The sequence below is a fragment of the Lissotriton helveticus genome, chromosome 7 (assembly GCF_964261635.1).
Source record: "Lissotriton helveticus chromosome 7, aLisHel1.1, whole genome shotgun sequence".
Lineage (NCBI taxonomy): Eukaryota > Metazoa > Chordata > Amphibia > Caudata > Salamandridae > Lissotriton > Lissotriton helveticus.
This window is the reverse complement of record NC_136068.1, coordinates 942,960,531-942,975,938: the sequence shown is the minus strand read 5'-3', so window position 1 is coordinate 942,975,938 and position 15,408 is coordinate 942,960,531.

Below are 15,408 nucleotides of genomic sequence, written 5' to 3'. Positions count from 1 at the left end.
TGAAAGCCTTGAACAAGCACCGGACACAACGCAACCCATGGGCATGCATCTATCATAATATAACTTGCCGACTAGCTTTAAAACCTAGCAGAAGAAGGCTGCTCGAGTGGACTGGTATCACCTGCAAGCTGATCAATGTCTGTATTGGCCAACCAGGCCCCTCTGCCCGCCCACCAGACCAGATGCAATGCTACGTCTGGCGGGCAATCTGACAACGAGCATGCACCCTCCTCCCGGCCAACAATGACCGGAGTCCCATGAGGGTATGAAAAGGCTGGCATAGTCACTCCTTCCTCGTAACATCAGAGAAAGGAGCTACCAAATCGCATCTCGTGTAGCCCAGCAGAGCTGGCCGCCCCCCCGATGACTGCCAACTTCCACCGCCACGGGTGGCCAGTCTTCCTAATGTACATACTGAGTGGATTAAACAGACTGTGATGACACTTGCTGCTAGTATAACCAGCCTGTTCGACCCCCAGGCTCTGAGAGGACCCTGGAATCAGGCCGCATGCTACGAGGTATACCTGCCCTTGGAGTGTCCAAGTGAGAGACAGACCTTACTACAATAGGGAGTCAAGGTGCCAACGACAAGTTGCACCAAAAGGCCCCTAAGCCTCTGCTGCACTTCGAGAGAGCACGCAAAGCGCCCCACAGCGGCTAGGTAAAGAAGTAGCCGAAAAGCCCGAACTGGACAGCAATAGAGGAGTTCAAATTTAGCTAGAGGAGTTCAAAATTAGCTGCCTGAACCAGTCCAATCCTTTTACACAATTCTTTTGCTGTGCATAGAACGTAAGCACTCCCACGAACCCTATCAATAGGATGCATACAAGGGGTGCCTGCCCACTTGTGTCGGAGATAAATATGCACTCCCAACGTGCGCTATTCTTCGGATTTGTCAAAGGGCACCGTGCCCCATATCACCATAGTGCGCTAAGCTATCTCCCCTACAGAGAGAGGCTCCCTGGCGCAGCCGGGCCCTGGCAATAAAATTTGCTCCCCCGGAGGAGGTTCATAAAACATGTACCAAGTGACCCAATGTATTGCTAAGTTATATTGAAGTGGTGGAAAGGGATATAGTCACCCCCAAGCCAACTACCAAATCAGTTGCAATCCCTACTTGCAAAAGGCAGGCCGAGACTGTCTCCCATGTTGGGTGACCCCCACAAGTCCCCTAAAGCTCAATCTTCCATGAGTGAAACCAGCGCGAGTCCCACACGGGATAGTAATGACATAGGGGGAGAACAAGGGAATCCCAGACCCTAGCACACTGCCCACCGTGTGCCAAGATCCTTATCCTGTTGTTAGTTCATGTGGCCTCCCAAGGGGGTAGGGCTGTACTCCAGCGTTGTTCCTGCATTAGAGACAGAAGACATACATTAAAAGCTCTTTCCCCCTTTATCTACCAATCTGTAATCTCTGCCAAGAGAGAGGGCCCTCAATGCCCCACCCGCTATTCAGGCCAGGCCAGTTCTGAGTTAATAACCAATTAGCTCGCATTACCTGCACACTCCGAAAATTAATAGATGTCCTCTCTATTATCTGAAGGAGACCATTCATTTAAGAAATACCATTTCCTTGACTCAGGAAGGGACTTCCCAAGGTGTTCTATTTGTCTGAGAGTCTCCCCCTTATTGCAGTTTTAGCCCTCTAACTGGCTTTGGTCCTCTTTAGTAGCATGCACCCGTCACCAATCTCTGTCCGCACACGGCGCTACCTCCTACGTCCCTTCTCCGTTCCGGTACTTGGTCGACTTGCACCAGTACCTACATAACGTTTGACTGTCTGCCATGATTGTACTGATTACCTCACATGTACTATATACACTTTATTGACTTTCACACTTGACCCATTCTCCTCCTGTAATGTCCATATTAAACCTCTTGTCCTTGTCTGCTCATTTTGTCACATTGCTTCACCTAACTAGCGTTGGCCTTGTAATGAGAGCACCTAACGTACTATCGTGTATCGGTACTGTCCCCCTGTGAGGCGCGCTAACACCATAGGCAAAGTCCGCTCCATCAGAAGCCTGAAGCTTGAACTAGAGATACCTGCAACAATGTTCCTTTCACCTCTGCATATTAAACCAGACTGAGAAATCTGTGGCGGGCCTCTGGACTTGATCGATTATTTCAGTCCTTTGACGCTTACTGATAGGTTTAATTTGTGCTTGCCCCCAAATAATTCTGACTTGAGCGGTTATGAGTTCTTGCACTAATTACCTCACACAAAGCAATTACATCCTATTAGGCCTGCACTGTCCCAGTTAAACTTTGATTCATTCCTAGCATGGTTACCATGGCCCCAGCACATCATGATAAAAAGATGAATGAAGGTCAATTCCGACAACCTCAATAATATGCTTCTGAATTGCACAATGATGATAACCATCACAATTAACGCACTAATTCCTAAATGATGCTATAACACACCACCTACCCCGCGTTTGTGTGGACCTGAATGCCATGGAGAACCCTCACGCTAAATTAATTGCAAACAAAGTCATGCACCACCATCCAATCTACTTGGACACCTTACCAAACCACAATATGGGTCAATTCAGTGACCTGCCATGAAGTGAGCCACAACTTCCTCCTCTGCCCGATTGCCTGCATAGATATAAAGCATAAATGTCAAACAAGCTACACTCTTGTGACCCAGTGATTGCTACCTCTTTAGTTGTTTGGTTCCGTTACTTGCACAAGTGCCACCAATGCCTCCGTAACGTTTGTTCTTGTGTTTAGAGTGTCTTCCATTTAATGAACATGCACACGTCACTATACTCTGAAACCCACTGATATCTCCCTCTTACCTAGTGTTATGTTCCGGTACTTGCACAAGTGCCACCATGCCTACATAACGTTCGTTCTACTGAAATGTGTATCCCCAGGTAAAGTGACAAGCACATGTCACGGTTCTATTTTACACACTGATAGCTACCTCCTACTTGAAATTTCGTTCCGGTGCTTACACAAGAGCCACCAATGCCTGCGTAACGTGTATTCTATTGTTTGCGTCCCTTCCATTTAATGTAGTATTATCCCCTACTTGATTTGACAAGAGGTCAAACAAGGGTACCCATTAGTAGATGCCAAAATCCACTATTACCGCCGCCCACTGACAAACCCTCCAATAGTTAAAGTAATAGAATTTAAGTGGGCACTCTGAGTGTATGTAAAACTTCCCCAGGCAATGCTTGTGGCCAACAGGAAGCAGAGTTCGCCATCCCTACTGGGGTTACATTCCTGGGGTCTTATCCGTCATAAGGATAAGTATCCCAGTGCATTACCATGAATGTCCAACATGCATACCGTTAGTTTTTTGTTTTTTTTGTGTTTGAGTGTCTGCCACGTATTGCAGTATGCACATCTACTTGTCCCTTTGCGCCTCTGTGACTTGCACACATGTCACTTATCCTCCTGTAAAGCACTGTACGCTACCTCTTCTATTGTTAGCTCGCGTTCGTCCCTTTGCTACATGTAACTTAGCATTTGCTTATGTAGTGTGCCACGTATAGCGCTCTCATGTCTCAGAATCACTAGTATAGGACCGTGCTATATAAAAGGCATACATCTCCCTTCCCTATGTATAACGGAATAACTATAATCACCAGTCCCTATATTGTGAGACATTACATCTTGTTCGTTAGCAGTCGTAATTCTTTGTATGTATCCTAATGTAACGCATTTGATCCTAAGTCCTTACGTACTGTAACCGGTTCCTATGCAAAGCGGTCTGGCCCTTCGAGGCAAAGTTTGTGCTATATAAAATTCCATTAAATAATAAATTGTGAAGGGCTCTTTAACCATCGCGGAAAGGCCGTGCTATATAAAATTATACATAAAATTATACATAAGAGTGAGTACATGATTGTCACCTGTGGCGGGATGCGGAGCTAATCAAATCAAACCCCACTGCGAAGTGCGGCAGTGGCTAAACATCGAACCTCAAAGTTCCCTCTGAGCTCCTTAAAATTTAGACTAAATAGGCCCAGTGGGCATACCAACACATACACTGCTCTTAATGCAGTTGTTCCCCCACTCCTCCAAACCGATTACCCTACGTGAGCCTAAACGTGGCCATGCCTTGTCCAGACCGCCTTCCACACATTAGCTTGCCTGCTATCCTGCAGTAAGACACAAGAAAAGAGTCAAATCCCCCTACCCCCCCACATGTAGTGTGTGTTATCCTCGCGGGTGGCGACCTTCTCGTGCAGCCGTCCTGCAGTAAGACAGAAGAAAAACGTTAAATCCCCCTTACCCCCCTCCCCGCATGGCACCGGTGATTATAACCTCCAAACAAGCAGCCAGACGCTCACCCTATTATATATAATACTTAAACAAGTGCATTAACGATTGCAAGACAAGTGTTCACGTTATAAATTACCCTCGAGTGAACAAAGCTGTTCCTCAACTGTACTGACGCCTACGAGGTACTTCACGGATAGATTGCGAGTATAGTGAAAAGAATGCTCCTGCAGGGCCCAGCCGAAACACCCAGGCTCGAGCCCGGGCAGGGGAGAACGCGCCGCTAAGAGGGAGCGGGCGGCACCAGCGGAGGCGTGCATGCACGAGCTGTAATTAATGCCACAGCCAAAATTGCCCCTGAGTCCAGCGTGGGCCTCAACCACGAGGACAGCCGGACCAGCGAGGCCGCCGGAGCAAACCCCGGGCACAGGACCAAGGGAAAAACACTCCTACCAGGCCCGAAGCAGGCGCCACCCCCCCCCCCGGCCCGGGGCTCAAGGGAGGGAGTCGGGGCCCAAAGCGCACCTACCCCCACGTCTCGCCAGCCCTCCCGCAGCCCCAGGGGCGATCGGAGGCCCGGGCAAACAAGAGCCGGGTACGCAAAAACGTGAACGAGCGGCCCGGCATGGTCCCCAAACGTGGACACTCAGGGGGGGGGAGGACCTGCTGACCGGCACCACGCGGTCTCCCCGGGGAGTGCAGTCCACCAGGGGAGTGCGCTCTAATCCCGGGAAGATGCGGGTGCCCAGCCGAGCCCCTGCACATGGAGCAGGGTGCACTCCCAGGGGGAAACAATAACGGACCCCGGGAGCGACCCAAGAGAGGTCCGCGCGGCCAGAAGACAGGACAGCGCTGGCGAAGCACCCCCCACCCGCAACCGAGGGAGCAGGAGACGAAACCTGACGGTGAGCAACCGGGGGGAGGCCCAAAACCGCCGCGGAGAGCCGGTCCCCCCCCCAGCAGCAGCTCAACCCTCCGCCCCCCTACCACTCCTTAGCAACCCCGGCCAGATCCCGCACCAAGACATGGAAACATCCGCCCGATGAGCGCCACAATGTTAACATGCCCCAACCGCGCGCCCCCGCCCGGGGACCCCCGCCCAGGAGACCCCACCAGCACAGGCTGCCAGCGCGCACCCCTGGGAACGGGCATGTAAGAATCCCTCACCGTACAAAAGAACGCCGGGCAGTCCTGGTCCGCGCTGCGGGATTCTCCAGAGGTGGGGTGGGGCGAGGGTCTACACTCAGCTGCACAGGAACAAAAGAGGACGCCTGACCCTCGCCCCCCGGGCTATATAGCCCTCCCCCCCTTCTCCCCCAGGACAGGAAATGACCTCACGTGTGGGGAATCCCAGGTTGACCACTGGCTGACCACCGAGTCAGCCAACCACTAGACCGCTTAGGGTTCGTGCCATCCTATGGCACTAAGGATGGCCGCCCTCGCAGGTAGCCACCTTTGGTGTCCCGGGGCAGCCTGTCATTGCTGCAGGAACAGTCACTCTTTGTGGATGGGCTAGCCTATGGCTATAAATCAGATGGCTGCCGGCATGTTAAACCTGACCATGGCCAAGTTAAGAAACTACGTACCCTTTCACAGAGGCAGTTTACATTTGTGTCCTGTTTTTGAAAGTAAAAGGAAAACTTTGGCCCACCCTAATACAATTTCCATGTGGCATGCTATTGTGTTCCACTCAGAGCACGAACATCTTAAAAATACAAGAGAGTTATATACAAAGTGAATCAAGTCTCAAACACTGTGGACGCCATTGATGTATGTATCATCCAATGAAGAAACTTGTAACCTACCAGGGATATACCAACATCAACAGAGAGTTGATGTTTGACGGCCATCTAAGGTTCACAGGTCTAAATGATGAGACATATGTGAGGATATGTCTACTGTGTCCTATAGGGTGAGACACAAAGCATTTGCCTTCTAACAAACAACACAGACTTCTGTCCTGACTAGTTTAATCGCCATGCATTCTAAACACCCCACTAATATCCCTATCTCGCACACTCCTGTTAACCACATAAGGAGTCATAAAATGGCAAACATCAGGGACCATATAAATGTGGCTGCATCCATCATCAGTGAACAGTGCTGCCTCTTACTCTTTACTTCCACAAGACACAAGTACAGAACTTGCTGTTGCAGTTGTAACATCCTGCAACGTTTTACTTATCCTAGGGTGAATTCAATTGTTAATCTTTTATCCGGACACATAGGTGTTAGATAAATGGTTACGCAAGGCTGAATCAGGCTTGTGGCATATTTATCAAAGTTATGTGTCACCCTTGCACCACAAGGCCACATTCTGTGGCTCTGCGGTGCTTTGTATATCTGGAGTAACGCAAGGCAATGGAAGTACCTGCCTTGTGTTACTCTGCTGCAGGGAGGGGTTCCATAGGTGGTGGATGGGTGTTCCCACGCATCCATCCATGGATTTTGGTGCTTTACCAGAACTACCATGAGTGGTAGACCTGGGAATGCGTCACATTGCTGTGCCTTCCCAGTGGAGGCATTACGAGGAGAAATATTTGTATTTCAATTTTTTTTCTCTTTCTACAAGTATTGCATTCTGCAGCACACACAGAAAGAGGAAAAACCCTCAAATCCTTAATGGAATGCAGACACCCTTGCACCATAGTGCAAGTGTGTCTGCGTCTGCTCTAAGCAGCCAAAAGTGCTCCAGCGCAAGAAGAGACTAAGAATGCTCCATATCTTGATAGGTATGGTGCATTCCTGCCCTCTACCTATCACACAGCACAGCAAGCTGTCATGCTGCGTTACGTGAAAAACTTGTAAATATGGCTCTAAGTTTGTCTGTCTTAGAAGCCACCAAAGGGCTTCTTATTTTATCAACCAAGAAGCCGCTTCCAGTGTGGCTTATAAGGGACTGGTTGATAGCAGCATAATTCTGACTTGTTGGTGTACAATTTCTTATGCACCTCAGGACGTGTCGTCCAACTCCCACCCCATGTAAATGCAGTGTGATCTCTCTATCTCAGAATTTTCCTTGGACAGAGGGGGTTTTGGTGTGTGTGTTAAAATACGGACTCATAAATGACTGAGGTCAATGTTTGCAGGAATGGGTGCATGGCACCATTCCTGGCACCAATCCCTTTGTGTGTGTCCATGTGCTGTGGCAACGTTGTCATGGTTCTTCCTCAGAGGTGCACCAGGTACATGACAATACCCATATCTCAGGAAGGTCTCCTATTGTTCTTCCTGCACTAAACCCTTCGCCTACAACAAGACTCATGGAAAATCTAATGTGCATCATGTTTTGCTTAGAGATTAAATCAACATTAAGCTCAAACTGAAAGTGTTTTTGAGATGCCAGCTCATGAAATAAGTCATTCCTTCCTTTGTTTCTGACTTTTGTTTGCCAGACATTGTGAAACAGAATTGTCCTTGACTGTAGCTGGGTTCCTGTCCAGCCAAAACAATGTATACACTGAACCCCTTCAGTCAGTAAACGAGGAAGCACTTTGGACTTTTCCGATGGTGCTCCTCAGTGTTTAACAATTATATGGCCCATCTCTTACCATCTCAGACCAGGTTGGGATGAAGTTGTACCAACCAACTTTCTTACTGCTGAGAAGCTGTCTGGAATGACAGAGGAACTCGAGCATGAAGAGCCAGCGAAGAGTCGACGGTTGTCTTCTCACCCCATATAGGAAGTAAAATCTGTCTGAGCTTGGGGTACATGTTGGTGGAGAATTAGTTTTAGTCATCCAGAAAGAACAACTTCTAAAAAAAATAAAAGAGCAGCTGAGCCAACCAAGTTGTAGTGATGTTGCTTGGTTTTGGGTTGGTTATTTGTCTGGTTCAGGGAAGACCTGACCTGGCAGTTCAGGCGGAACTGTTCCTAATGCAGCACAGACAAGACTGATTTGCATATGGCTATGTCCAAACTGAGATTCCACGTTGTGCAAAATAACAATTGTCTGGGATTCGGCCTGAGTAATTACAATTGACTGAGATTAATTCAAATAATCCATCCATTATTATTTTTTATGGTTCAGGATGCTGCGTAAGTGCTTCCTAAGTGCAATGGAAACCGATTTCACTGAGCCACTGGAACCAAGGTGAACCTGAATGATGAGCACCAGTCAAGGCAAAATCAGTCTTGGTTATTTTGTGTTCTCTCTCAGCCTGGCATTTTGGGCTGGTTTGTTCCTGGTGAAACCGGGTCAAGACTGATTTGCATATAGCTGGATCGAAACTGAGGTGTCATGATATGCAAAATGACGATGGACTGGGATGTGATCCAAGTAATTACTGGTAAATGAGCTTAATTCAAGCATTCCATCCATCACTTTTTTGTATGGATTACCTAGAGATGCTGCCACCGACAAGGGAACATCTTGCCCTTCACTACATGAGCTCCATGCTCTGACAGCCCTTTGTCTTTTTCATCTGCCTTTTTCCCCAATGAAAGGGGGCTTGAGATCTATATCTCCCATACTGGGTAGTGAGGGCTGCTAGAGGCACATAACTTTTCATGTGACATCTTCTAGCAACAGCACCAGGACATGACCTTCAGTGATTATGCTTTTCTTCTTGGCTGTTTCGGCTTTACTTCAAAGTGGACGTCTAAACCTGGATTTTTGGACAGACACTGCTTACTGGCTAGTAAGTATGGAGTTTACTATCACTGTGCTCCTGTTGCACTACAACTGAAAGACTGAGTTGCTCCCTTTGTTAGCTAAACACTCCAATGATAGCAAGACCTACTGCGATCAGGAACAGATGGTCTGAAACACAGATACTGCACTATACAAGTAAATACACTCAATAAGATCAATGTCGAGGCAGAGTTACTTTGCTGAGAAGAAAGTTTTGTCTAAATGCAGAAATGTAAGTCAGTTGAAATTAACAAAGGCAAACTAAGATAGATTCTGGTATCTTATAGGACTGGGAACTGCTCTTGAAACAACAATAGTACTTACGCAGTAAGATCCTTTGACACTAATAGCTTTGCACACTATAGCTAATGTTATCCTAAAGAGAAAGTATTGGGTGCTGTTAGACTTGGCATCCGTGGTGCAGTTTCCCCTGAGTTTTTGCCTCTATCTCCTGTATTTTTGATGCTGTGCTGGATTTCGTTTTTGCTGGCTTAGATGCTTTGGGCACGTTGTCATTGCTGATCAGCATCAAAGTGCAAGTGCTCCCTGTGTAAATTGTTATTATGATTAGTTATCCATGATTGGCATATTTGATTTACGAGTAAGCCCCTAGTAAAGTGCACTGAGTGTGCCAGGGCCTGTAAATCAAATGCAACTAGTAAGCCTGCAGCACTGATTGTGCCACTCACATTAGAAGCAATGTAAAGGTCTCTCAGTCCTGCCACCGCAGTGTCTGCGTGCAATTCTAAACTGCCATTTCGACCTGACAAGTGCACCCACTTGCCAGGCCCCCACTTTCCCTTTTCTTACATGTAAGACACACCTCAAGTAGCCCCAAGGTACCCCCATGAGCAGGGTGTGGTGTGGGTAAAAGGTAGGACATGTGCTGGTGGGTTTTACATGTCCTGATAGTGAAATATTGTCTATTTCGTTTTTTCACTATTGAAAGGCTATCTGTCCCATTGGCTACCATGGTGGTTACTTTGTAACATCTTACAGGTATAACTTTCCATTGCGAAAAGATAGAGAAGTGGAGATAGGCTATCTGAACTCAGAATTTAATAACACATGTTTTTACTGAGATGGTTTGTACATTGTGTGTTTGAAAATGTCACTTTTAGAAAGTAAGCATTTTCTTACTTAACCATTCTGTGTGCCTCTGCTGTTTGTGTATTGACTGTCTGGTTTTGGAGTGACAGGAGTGGCAGGGGCTGGGGATGTGCATTTACTATAGACAGCCACAAGGGGGGTTTGAGGTGTGTCCTGCCTTTCCTGGGTGACTACACCTGAGTTGAACAGGCCTTGGCTGCATTTAGAGTGGTGGGAGGAGTTTCACTTGCATCTGAATAGGCAGTGTCTCCTATGCACAATGCTGTCTCCACCTCCTGTAGCAATGCTGCAATAAAGGGGACAGAACTGGTTTGGACTGGGCTCAGAGACCCTTGCCACAGAGAGGACAAAAGCAAAATGGGATATAGGTAGTGGACCTTAAACGTCAGAGAATTAGATCACTTCTGGACTCAAGAGGAACCTTTTGCCAAGGAAAAGAGCTAGACAGCTGTATCTTGTAGTACTGCCCCTTGCCTGTGTGCTTTTCTGCGTTGGCCTGTAGTTACTGATCTTGCCAAGGAAGAGGACAAAGACTTGAACTTTGCTGAGAACTGTTAGATTTGGGGTTTTTTAGTTGGCACAGGTAGGTACTTGTGACAAATAGGGACCCTTGCCTCTAGTCAGGATAAGGGGGTATACTCCTAAAATAACCCCTGCTCACCCCCTTGGTAGCTTGGCATGAGCAGACAGACTTATCTCAGAGGCAGTGTGTAATGCATTTGTTAACACATACAGTATCTCAGTGACAACACTACAGATTGACACCACACAGGTTTTATATCAAAAATAAGTATTCTTTATATAGACTTATCACAAGACCACAAATGACAAAAATCCACACTTTGAGTCAATGTACCTTAAGATGCGATACACAGGGCAAAGAAAGTGTTGCAAGAAAGGTGATGTGGTAGTCCTTTAGAGGCAAAGACGGTGATGCGCTGAAGATCTGGTGCAAGGAAACAAAGATGGTGCTTTCTCCTTGATGCAACACACTTCCCGGTGATGCGGCGGCATCTGCTGCGACGTTGATCCTCTCCCCCGGCGATGAGAGGTGCTTGACACGATGCGAGCCATGACAGGCCCTGCGACATGCTTCCCAGTGATGCGGGGGCATCTGCTGCAACGTCGATCCTCTCTCCTGGCGATGCAAGTTGCTTCTACAACGATGTGAGCCTCACAGGCCTCGACACTCTTCCCGGTGATGCGGCGGCGTCTGCTGAGACGTCGATCCTCTTCTCCAGCGATGAGCCGCGACAGCCCTGTGACACGCTTCTTGGAGATGCGGTGGCGTCTAATGCAACGTCGATCCTGTACTCCTGTGACACGCTTCCCGGGGATGCGGCGGCGTCTGCTGCAATGTCAGTCCTCTCCTCCGGCGATGCAAGGCACTTTGTGTTGTAAAGCGGCAGCTCTGCGACGTGCTTCTTGATCTCGAGTCGTGCTTCCAGCTCCTTGCGACACGCGAGTCCTCATAAAGTCCAACACAACTGTACGCACTTCAGGAGAACTCTTGGGGAGCTGGTGGGTGAAGTCTGTTGTTCTGAGACTTCAGCAGGAGGCAAGCTCTGTTCCAAGCCCTTGGAGATCCTTACACAAGTTGATGAAAGTACACACAAAATTCCTCTCTCCTTTCTTTGGCAGTCAGGCAACCACTGCAGGCCAATCCCCCCACGCAGCACTTCAGCTTAGGGATAGTCTCTCCTCAGTTTCTTCAGTTTCCTCTCCTCAGATAAGGTTTATTCTTGTTTGACAAGGAATACACAACCTATCAGAGGCAGGCTTGGATAGTAAGACAAGAAAATACCTACTTCCTAAAAGTGGTATTTTCAAACACAAAATTTTAAAATCAGCTTCACTAAAAGATGTATTTTATCATTCTGAGTTGAGGCATACTAAACTCGAATTTCTACCATGTTCTCTGAGTCAGTTAGGGTTATAAAATGTAATAATCTAACTGCCCATTCTTGCAAATGGAGAACAGGTAGCCTTGCAATAGTGAAAAACGAAAATGGCTGTACTTCACTATTAGGACATGCCACACACACCAGGGCATGTCCTACCTTTCCTTACAATGCACCCTGCCCTTGGACCTACCATAAGGGTGTCTGATATGAAGAAAAGGGAAGGTTTAGGGACTGGCAAGTGGGTGCACTTGCCCAGTCAGCATGGAAGTACCGGACTGCCCACAGGCTTTGCAACGGCAAGCCTTAGACACACTTTTACAGGCTGCTTATGTGGGTGGCACAACCAGTGCTGCAAGCCCACCAGCAGCATTTGGTTTACAAGCCCTGGGCACTCCTGGTGCACTGTACTAGGGTCTGACAGGAAAACCAAACCAGCCAATCACCGAATCACTAATCTATACATCAATTTACAATAGGGAGAGCATATGCACTTTCACACTGAGCAGTAGTGGTAAAGTGCCCAGAGTCATGAAACAAACAAAAACAGGTCAGAGAAAGTACAGGAGGGAGGCGAAAAGTTCAGGGATGACCCTGCAAAAAGGGCCAAGTCCAACAAGAACCTGCTTGAAGAATAATCTCCAAGGGTGGCTGTGTCTGTGCTGGCCTCCTGTTCTGAAGTCTCAGGGACACAAAGACTTCACCATCAGCTCCCCTGAACTCCACTGTTGGAAGTTCTGACTAACCTATTCCAGTTGTGGGCCTCTGGAGGTCATTCCTGCTTTCGGGAGCTGGAAGAAACCTAAAAGAAGCAAGAAAAACAAACCCTGATGCCATCAGCAACAAGCCGTGACCTGCAACGAGCCCAAGGGCACCTCTCATGAAGTGCAGGATGCACCACCCCATCTACACCGCAGCTTCAATGCCTTTCCACGCCTGCCAATGCCCGCAATTATCAGCCCTCCTGACGCCAGCCTCACACCAACGCCGTCACCGCCAGCGCCTGCATCCTGCTATTGCGGAGCGTCGCCGAGGGTAATTCTACGAGTCTTCGACTTTGCATCACCTCACAGAAACCAACACCTCACCACTGACGCAACTGGCTTCCCCTGTCTCGACTCGACACATTGCCACCTTGCTGACACAAAGCCTCGCCTCCCCCTTGGCAGCCAGGGAGCCGGCTCCCAACAGTTTTCCCAGAGCAGGTGCAATTGTTGGATCAAGAACGGAGGATGAGATACGGAAGATACATGAGGACCTCCCTTATAATAAGGAACTATGCTTAGATGGTTACCCTTTCAAACACTATAGAATTATTAAACCTTTACTATCACAGCTTTTTTGTAAACAGTTCCTCGAAATAGGCCAGGTGGTCCCAACCCCTCCGAGATGATAATATGGCCAAGCGTGCCTTTTTCCTAAAGCCTGGTATAAATCCATTTGAATGTAATAATTACAGGCCGATATCACTGCTCAGCATGGATATAAAGATACTGGGAAATGTGTTGGCTAACAGCCTCAAATGGTTGTTAACATCATTGGTCAACCATGACCAGTTGGGCTGTGTGATACACCGTTACTCTGCATCCCACCAAAGACTCATGTTACACTGTCTCTGCCAAGCAAATATGATACTGATGAGAAAGTGCCTCTCTTGTTAGATGTGGAAAAAGCCTTTGACAGGTTGGAATGACCATACCTGTTCAGGACCCTAACATGATTTGGGAAAGGTGAGAAATTTCTTACCAAGGTGAGATGGCTATGTACCAACCCATCAGCAGTAGTCAGCTGTAACCAGCACACTTCCTCCGCATTCCTGGTCCACAGAGGCACGTGACAGAGGTGCCCACTGTCTCCACTAATATTTACCCTTGCACTTGAACCCCTCGCTGTAACCATCCAGCAAAATAAGGACGTAGAAGGTATAGTGAACCCAGGGAGACAACTTAAACCACTTCTCTACACAGATGTCGTATTAGTCATACTGTCCAACCCGAGTAAATCATTATCCAGTCTGATTCAAACCATTGCCTTTTTTTTATTCTTTTTAAGCATACAAGATAAATTGGGGGCAATGCAAAGCCCTACCCCTCACACACGCTACTGCCTTATGATTGATCGGTCACCACAAGATTAGGTGGCAGCAATCCAAAGTAAAATATCTTGGGATATACTTGAATGCAGGGCTCCACAGCCTGTTATAAAACAATATTGGCCCTCTGATCTCAAGACATAAACTGATTTCTCTCTTTAGTCTATGCTTCGTTTCTTGATGTGGGGCAAAGTGCATGTCTTAAAAATGAATGTGTTGCCATGACCAAACTCTATCTTTGCATTACTGCCCTTACAGATCTCTTCAAGCATGATTTACAAACTTCCCAAAACGATGAAAGTATTTCTGTGGGAGGGATCAAGATCATATCTAAAAATGGGGAAAGTGAATGCAGAAACAGAAAGTGGTTGTCTGATACTGCCCCATATAGGATCATATTTGTCAGATTTGGGGGTCTCTGGTTGGCACAGGTACTTGTGACGAATAGGGACCCTCTCCTCTAGTAAGGACAAGGGGAATACACTCCTAAAATAACCCCTGCTCACCCTCTAGGTTGCGTGGTGCGAGCAGTCAAGGCTTATTTCAGAGGCGGTGTAAGTTAAGCAGTTGTGACCACATACAGTAACCCAGTGACAACACTACAAATGGACACCACACAAGTTTTATATAAAAAATAAGTAGACTATATATAGAGTTACCACAAGACCATAAACAACAAAAATACACACTATGATTACTTTAAGATGGTAGCTTAAGCTTAGTTCAGTTCAGTTTTTAGATGCGACACTCTGCGTCAATGTACCTTAACCCCTTCCATGCTGCCGTCGGCCATTGGCTGATGGCAGCACTACCTCCCCAGTGCTGCCATCGGACAATGGCCGACGCGGCCCCACCCGTTTTGCGGAAGTGCCGCACTTCAGCAAAATCGCAGCCGCAGTAAACGTGCTAAGTTGCGTTGCACTTCCACGACAAGCAATGTCGCAGCGATGGGAAATGCGGCAAAGTTCAGATACAAAGAAATAAAGATGTGAAGATCTTCCAGATGCTGCACGCTTCTCGGGGATGCAAGAAGTTCTCGGTCTGATGCGTGGACTACAGCGGCGACATCCAACATGCGCCGGCAGCAGCTCCAGCAGCGACCCTCTTCTCCCACGATGCGTGAAGCTTCCGCTCGATGCGACAACTACAGCGGTGACATTCAAGATGCGACGGCAGCAGCTCCGATGGCAGCGCGCTTCTCGGGCATGCGAGGTGCTCTTGATCGATGAGGTGCAGTGTGACAGTTCCAGCGGCAACACCCTCCTTCTCCGGAGTTGCGGCGGCAGGCACAGGGACGGCGACACGGTCCGACCTCGTTGTGAGATTATTCTCCTGATGTGGTGCAGTGCGACAGCTCCAGCCACGACACCCTCCTTCTTCGGAGTTGCAACGGCAGCAGCAGCTACGGCGACCCGCTTCCTCTTCGT